The following is an 8,721-nucleotide window of genomic DNA, read 5'->3' as shown; positions in this document are numbered from 1 at the left end:
TCAGGATTGAGGATTAAGGATTGACTGTTGAGGATTGAGGATTGGAGATTGAGTATTGAGGATTGAAGGTTGAGGACTGAGGACTGAGGATTGAAGATTGATGATTAACGATTGAGGATTGGGGATTGAGGATCTAGGATTGGAGATTGATTATTGAGGATTGAAGATTGAGTATTGATGATTGAAGATTGATTATTGAGGATTGGGGATTGAGGATTGAAGATTCAGGTTTGAGGATTGAGGACTGAGTATTGAGGATTGAGGATTGAGCATTGAGGATTGAATATTGAGGACTGGGGATTGAGGATTGAAGATTGAGGATTAAGGATTGAGGATTGGGGATCGAGGATCTAGGATTGGAGATTGATTATTGAGGATTGATGATTGAGAATTGAGGATTGAGGATTGAGCACTGAGAATTGAGGATGAGGACTGAGGGCTGAGGGTTGAGGGTTGAGGTTTGAGGAATGAGGATTGAGGATTGAGGATTGAGGATTGAGTATTCAGGATTGAGGATTGAAGTCTGAGTATTTAGGATTGAAGTTTGAGGATTGAGGATTGAGGATTGAAGATTGATGACTGAGTGTTGAGTGTTGAGTGATGAGAATTGATGTTTGTGGATTGATATTTGAAGATTGAAGATTGAGGATTGACGAATGAAAACTGTGAATTGAGGATATTCTATTGAGGATTGATGATTGACAATTGATTCCTGAGGACTGAGGGCGGAAAATTGAGAATTCAGGATTGAGGTTTCAGGATTGAGGTTTGAGGACTGAGGATTGAGGGTTGAGGATTGAGGATTGAGGACTGACGCTTGAGGATTGAGGACAGGAGATTGAGGATTGAAGATTGAAAACTGAGGATTGAGGATCAAGGATTGAGGATTGAGGATTGAAGATTGAGTATTGATGATTGAGGATTGAGGATTGAGGATTGAGGATTGAGGATTGAAGGATGAGGATTGAGGACGGGGATTGAGGGTTGAGGTTTGAGAATTGAGGATTGAGGATTGAGGATTGAGGATTGAAGATTGAGGATTGGGGATTGAGGATTGTAGATTCAGGATTGAGGATTGATGATTGAGGATTGAGGACTGAGGATTGGAGATTGAGTATTGAGGATTGAAGACTGAGGACTGATAATTGAGGATTGAGGATTGAAGATTGAGGATTGAGGATTGAGGATTGATGATTGAGGACTGAGTGTTGAGGGTTGAGTGATGGGAATTGATGTTTGTGTTTTGAGATTTGAAGATTGAAGAGTGGGGATTGAGTATTGAAAACCGTGAATTGAGGATATTCTATTGAAGATTCAGGATTGACTATTGATTGTTGAGGACTGAGGGCTGTAGATTGAGAATTCAGGATTGAGGGTTCTGGATTGAGGTTTGAGGACTGAGAATTGAGGGTTGAGGATTGAGGATTGAGGATTGACGCATGAGGATTGAGGATTGAGGATGGAGAATTGAAGAGAGAGGACTGAGTTTTGAGGATAGAGTGTTGAGAATTGACGTTTGAGGATTGAGATTTGATTATTGAATATTGTGGATTGAGTATTGAACCATGAGAATTCAGGATATTCTATTGAGTATTGAGAATTGAGGATTGATGGTTGAGTATTGAGAATTGATGGTTGAGTGTTGTGTGTTGCATACTGAGGATTGAAGATTGAGAATTGAGGATTGAGGATAGAGAACTGAGAATTGAGGATGAGGACTGAGGGTTGAGGATTGAGGACTGAGGAGTGAGGATTGAGGATTGAAGATTGAGGATTGAGGATTGAGGATTGAGGATTGAGTATTGAAGATTGTGTATCCATGACTGAGGATTGAGGATTGAGGATTGAGGATTGAGGATTGAGGATTGAAGATTGAGTATTGAGGATTGAAGATTGAGGATTGAGGATTGAGGATTGAAGATTCAGGACAGAGTACTGAGGGTTGAGTGATGAGAATTGATGTTAGTGGATGGAGACTTGAAGATTGAAGATTGAGGATTGAGGATTGAAGATTGAGGATTGAGGATTGTGGATTGACGATTGAGGACTGAGTGTTGAGGGTTGAGTGATGGGAATTGATGTTTGTGTTTTGAGATTTGAAGATTGAAGAGTGGGGATTGAGTATTGAAAACTGTGAATTGAGGATATTCTATTGAAGATTGAGGATTGACAATTGATTGTTGAGGACCGAAGGCTGAAGATTGAGAATTCAGGATTGAGGATTCGGGATTGAGACTTGAGGACTGAGAATTGAGGGTTGAGGATTGGGGATTGAGGATTGACGCATGAGGGTTGAGGATTGAGGATGGAGGATTGAAGAGAGAGGACTGAGTGTTGAGGATAGAGTGTTGATAATTGATGTTTGAGGATTGAGATTTGATTATTGAATATTGTGGATTGAGTATTGAACCATGAGAATTCCGGATATTCTATTGAGTATTGAGAATTGAGGATTGATGGTTGAGTATTGAGAATTGATGGTTGAGTGTTGTGTGTTGCATACTGAGGATTGAAGATTGAGAATTGAGGATTGAGGATAGAGAACTGAGAATTGAGGATGAGGACTGAGGGTTGAGGATTGAGGACTGAGGAGTGAGGATTGAGGATTGAAGATTGAGGATTGAGGATTGAGGATTGAGGATTGAGTATTGAAGATTGTGTATCCATGACTGAGGATTGAGGATTGAGGATTGAGGATTGAGGATTGAGGATTGAAGATTGAGTATTGAGGATTGAAGATTGAGGATTGAGGATTGAGGATTGAAGATTCAGGACAGAGTACTGAGGGTTGAGTGATGAGAATTGATGTTAGTGGATGGAGACTTGAAGATTGAAGATTGAGGATTGAGGATTGAAGATTGAGGATTGAGGATTGTGGATTGACGATTGAGGACTGAGTGTTGAGGGTTGAGTGATGGGAATTGATGTTTGTGTTTTGAGATTTGAAGATTGAAGAGTGGGGATTGAGTATTGAAAACTGTGAATTGAGGATATTCTATTGAAGATTGAGGATTGACAATTGATTGTTGAGGACCGAAGGCTGAAGATTGAGAATTCAGGATTGAGGATTCGGGATTGAGACTTGAGGACTGAGAATTGAGGGTTGAGGATTGGGGATTGAGGATTGACGCATGAGGGTTGAGGATTGAGGATGGAGGATTGAAGAGAGAGGACTGAGTGTTGAGGATAGAGTGTTGATAATTGATGTTTGAGGATTGAGATTTGATTATTGAATATTGTGGATTGAGTATTGAACCATGAGAATTCCGGATATTCTATTGAGTATTGAGATTTGAAGATTGATGGTTGAGTATTGGGAATTGATGGTTGAGGGCTGTGTGTTGAATATTGAGGATTGAAGATTGAGAATTGAGGTTTTAGGATAGAGAATTGAGAATTCAGGATGAGGACTGAGGGTTGAGGGTTGAGGATTGAGGGTTGAAGATTGAGGACTGGGTATTGAGGACTGAAGAATGAGGATTGAGGATTGAGGATTGAGGACTGAGGTTTGCAGATTGAGTATTGAGTATTGAAGACTGACGATTGAGGATTGAGGATTGAGGATTGGGGATTGAGGATTGCGGATTGAGGATTGAAGATTGAGTATTGAGGATTGAAGATTGAGGATTGAGGATTGAGGATTGAGGATTGAGGATGGAGGATGAGTGCTGAGGGCTGAGGATTGAGGTTTGAGTATTGAATCCTGAGAATTCAGGATATTCTATTGAGTATTGTGAATTGAGGATTGATGGTTGAGTATTGAGTATTGAGGATTGAGGATTGAGGATTGAGTATTGAAGATGGAGGATTGATGATTGAGGATTGAGGATTGAGGATTGAGGATTGAGGATTGAGTATTGAAGATTGTGGATTGATGATTGAGGATTGACGATTGAGGATTGAGTATTGAGTATTGAGGATTGAGTATTGGGGATTGAGGATTGAAGATTGACGTTTGCGTATTGAGGATTGACGATTGAGGATTGACGATTGAGGATTGAGGATTGATGATTGAGGACTGAGTGTTGAGGGTTGAGTGATGGGAATTGATGTTTGTGTTTTGAGATTTGAAGATTGAAGAATGGGGATTGAGTATTGAAAACTGTGAATTGAGGATATTCTATTGAAGATTGAGGATTGACAGTTGATTGCTGAGGACTGAGTGCTGAAGATTGAGAATTCAGGATTGAGGATTCGGGATTGAGGTTTGAGGACTGAGAATTGAGGTTTGAGGATTGAGGATTGAGGATTGTCGCATGAGGATTGAGGATTGTGAATGGTGCATTGAAGAGAGAGGACTGAGTGTTGAGGATAGAGTGTTGAGTATTGATGTTTGAGGATCGAGATTTGATTATTGAATATTGTGGATTGAGTATTGAACCATGAGAATTCATGGTATTCTATTGAGTATTGAGAATTGCGGATTGATGGTTGAGTATTGATAATTGATGGTTGAGGTTTGTGTGTTGAATATTGAGGATTGAGGATTGTGTATTGAGGATTGAGGATTGAAGATTGAGGATTAACGATTGAGGATTGGGGATTGAGGATCTAGGATTGGAGATTGATTATTGAGGATTGAAGATTGAGTATTGATGATTGAAGATTGAGTATTGAGGATTGAGGATTGAGGATTGAGGAATGAAGATTGAGTATTGATGATTGAAACTTGAGCATTGAGGTTTGAGGGTTGAGGATTGAGGACGAGGACTGAGGGTTGAGGATTTGGGACTGAGGGTTGAGAATTGAGGACTGAGGATCGAGGATTGAGGATTGAGCATTGAGGATTGAATATTGAGGACTGGGGATTGAGGATTGAAGATTGAGGATTAAGGATTGAGGATTGGGGATCGAGGATCTAGGATTGGAGATTGATTATTGAGGATTGATGATTGAGAATTGAGGATTGAGAATTGAGCACTGAGAATTGAGGATGAGGACTGAGGGCTGAGGGTTGAGGGTTGAGGTTTGAGGAATGAGGATTGAGGATTGAGGATTGAGGATTGAGTATTCAGGATTGAGGATTGAAGTCTGAGTATTTAGGATTGAAGTTTGAGGATTGAGGATTGAGGATTGAAGATTGATGACTGAGTGTTGAGTGTTGAGTGATGAGAATTGATGTTTGTGGATTGATATTTGAAGATTGAAGATTGAGGATTGACGAATGAAAACTGTGAATTGAGGATATTCTATTGAGGATTGATGATTGACAATTGATTCCTGAGGACTGAGGGCGGAAAATTGAGAATTCAGGATTGAGGTTTCAGGATTGAGGTTTGAGGACTGAGGATTGAGGGTTGAGGATTGAGGATTGAGGACTGACGCTTGAGGATTGAGGACAGGAGATTGAGGATTGAAGATTGAAAACTGAGGATTGAGGATCAAGGATTGAGGATTGAGGATTGAAGATTGAGGATTGGGGATTGAGGATTGTAGATTCAGGATTGAGGATTGATGATTGAGGATTGAGGACCGAGGATTGGAGATTGAGTATTGAGGATTGAAGACTGAGGACTGATAATTGAGGATTGAGGATTGACGTTAGAGGATTGAGGATTGAGTATTGAGGATTGAAGAATGAGGACAGATGTTTGAGGATTGAGTGTTGAGGATTGATGATTGAGGATTGAGATTTGATGATTGAGTATTGTGTATTGAGTATAGACTCCTGAGAATTCAGGATATTCTATTGAGTATTGAAAACTGAGGATTGATAGTTGAGTATTGAGGATTGATGGTTGAGGGTTGTGTGTAGAATATTGAGGTTTGAGAATTGAGGATTGAGGATTGAGGATTGAGGATTGGAGATTGAGGTCTGAAGATTGAGAATTGAGAACTGAGGGTTGAGGATTGATTATTGAGCATTGAGGATTGAAGATTGAGGACTGGGGATTGAGGATTGAGGATTGATTATTGAAGTTTGAGTGTTGAGGATTGAAGATTGAGGATTGAGGAGTGAGGATTGAGGATTGAGGAATTGGGATTGAAGATTGGGTATTGAGGATTGAAGATTGAGGATTGAGGATTGAGGATTGATGATTGAGGACTGAGTGTTGAGGGTTGAGTGATGGGAATTGATGGTTGTGTTTTGAGATTTGAAGATTGAAGAATGGGGATTGAGTATTGAAAACCGTGAATTGAGGATATTCTATTGAAGATTCAGGATTGACTATTGATTGTTGAGGACTGAGGGCTGTAGATTGAGAATTCAGGATTGAGGGTTCTGGATTGAGGTTTGAGGACTGAGAATTGAGGGTTGAGGATTGAGGATTGAGGATTGACGCATGAGGATTGAGGATTGAGGATGGAGAATTGAAGAGAGAGGACTGAGTTTTGAGGATAGAGTGTTGAGAATTGACGTTTGAGGATTGAGATTTGATTATTGAATATTGTGGATTGAGTATTGAACCATGAGAATTCATGGTATTCTATTGAGTATTGAGATTTGAGGATTGATAGTTGAGTATTGAGAATTCATGGTTGAGGGCTGTGTGTCGAATATTGAGGGTTGAAGATTGAGAATTGAGGTTTGAGGATAGAGAATTGAGAATTGAGAATGAGGACTGAGGGTTGAGGATTGAGCATTGAGTATTGAAGATTGAGTATTCATGCTTGAGGATTGAGGATTGAGGATTGAAGATTCAGGACTGAGTGTCGAGAGTTGAGTGATGAGAGTTGATGTTTGTGGATGGAGACTTGAAGATTGAAGATTGAGGATTGAGTGTTGAAAACTGAGAATTCAGGATATTCTATTGAGTACTGAGAATTGAGGATTGATGGTTCAGTAATGAGGATTGATGGTTGAGGGTTGTTTGTTGAATATTGAGGATTGAGGATTGAGGATTGAGGATTGAGGACTGAAGATTGAGTATTGATGATTGAAGATTGAGGGTTGAGGATTGTGGGTTGAGGATTGAGGACGAGGACTGACGGTTGAGGATGGAAGATTGAGGATTGAGGATTGAGGATTGAGGATTGAGGATTGAAGATTGAGGACTGAGGATTGAAGATTGAGTATTGAGGATTGAAAATTGAGGATTGAGTGTTGAGGACTGATGATTGAGGATTGAGATTTGATGATTGAGTATTGTGTATTGAGTATAGAATCCTGAGAATTCAGGATATTCTATTGAGCATTGAAAACTGAGGATTGATAGTTGAGTATTGAGGATTGATGTCTGAGGGTTGTGTGTAGAATATTGAGATTTGAGGATTGAGGATTGAGGTTTGAGGATTGAGGATTGGGGATTGAGGACTGAAGACTGAGGATTGAGGACTGAGGATTGAGGATTGATGATTGAGCATTGAGGATTGAAGATTGAGGACTGGGGATTGAGGATTCAGGATTGAGGATTGAAGTTTGAGGATTGAGGATTGAGGATTGAAGATTGAGGACTGAGTGTTGAGGGTAGAGTGATGAGAGTTGATGTTTGTGGATTGAGATTTGAAGATTGAAGATTGGGGATTGAGTATAGAAAACTGTGAATTGATGATATTCTATTGAGCATTGAGGATTGGCAACTGATTGTTGCGGACTGACGGATGAAGATTGAGCATTCAGGATTGAGGATTCGGAATTGAGGTTTGAGGTCTGAGGATTGAGGGATGAGGATTGAGGATTGAGGATTGACGCTTGAGGATAGAGGATTGAGGATGGAGGATTGTAGAGAGAGGACTGAGTGTTGAAGATTGAGTGTTGAGAATTGATGTTTGAGGATTGAGGTTTGATTATTGAATAGTGTGGATTGAGTATTGAACCATGAGAATTCCCGATATTCTATTGAGTATTGAGATTTGAAGATTGATGGTTGAGTATTGAGAATTGATGGTTGAGGGCTGTGTGTTGAATATTGAGGATTGAAGATTGAGAATTGAGGTTTGAGGATAGAGAATTGGGAATTGAGGATGAGGACTGAGGGTTGAGGATTGAGGATTGAGTATTGAAGATTGAGTATTCATGCCTGAGGATTGAGGATTGAGGGTTGAGGATTGAGGATTGAGGATTGAAGATTCAGGACTGAGTGTCGAGTGTTGAGTGATGAGAATTGATGTTTGTGGATGGAGACTTGAAGATTGAAGATTGAGGATTGAGTGTTGAAAACTGAGAATTCAGGATATTCTATTGGGTACTGAGAATTGAGGATTGATGGTTGAGTAATGAGGATTGATTGTTGAGGGTTGTTTGTTGAATATTGAGGATTGAGGATTGAGGATTGAGGATTGAGGATTGAGGACTGAAGATTGAGTATTGATGATTGAAGATTGAGGGTTGAGGATTGCAGGTTGAGGATTGAGGACGAGGACTGACGGTTGAGGATTGAAGATTGAGGATTGAGGATTGAGGATTGAGGATTGAGGATTGAAGATTGAGGACTGAGGATTGAAGATTGAGTATTGAGGATTGAAAATTGAGGATTGAGGATTGAGGATTGAGGATTGAAGATTGAGGACTGAGTGTTGAGTGTTGAGTGATGAGAATTGAGGATTGAGTATTGAGGATTGAGAATTGAGGATTGAAGACTGAGTATTGAGGATTGAATATTGAGGACTGGGGATTGAGGATTGAAGATTGAGGATTAAGGATTGAGGATTGGGGATCGAGGATCTAGGATTGGAGATTGATTATTGAGGATTGATGATTGAGAATTGAGGATTGAGGATTGAGCACTGAGAATTGAGGATGAGGACTGAGGGCTGAGGGTTGAGGGTTGAGGTTTGAGG

The sequence above is a fragment of the Calliopsis andreniformis genome, unplaced genomic scaffold (genome assembly GCF_051401765.1).
Source record: "Calliopsis andreniformis isolate RMS-2024a unplaced genomic scaffold, iyCalAndr_principal scaffold0035, whole genome shotgun sequence".
Lineage (NCBI taxonomy): Eukaryota > Metazoa > Arthropoda > Insecta > Hymenoptera > Andrenidae > Calliopsis > Calliopsis andreniformis.
Note: the sequence above shows the minus strand (reverse complement) of the source record.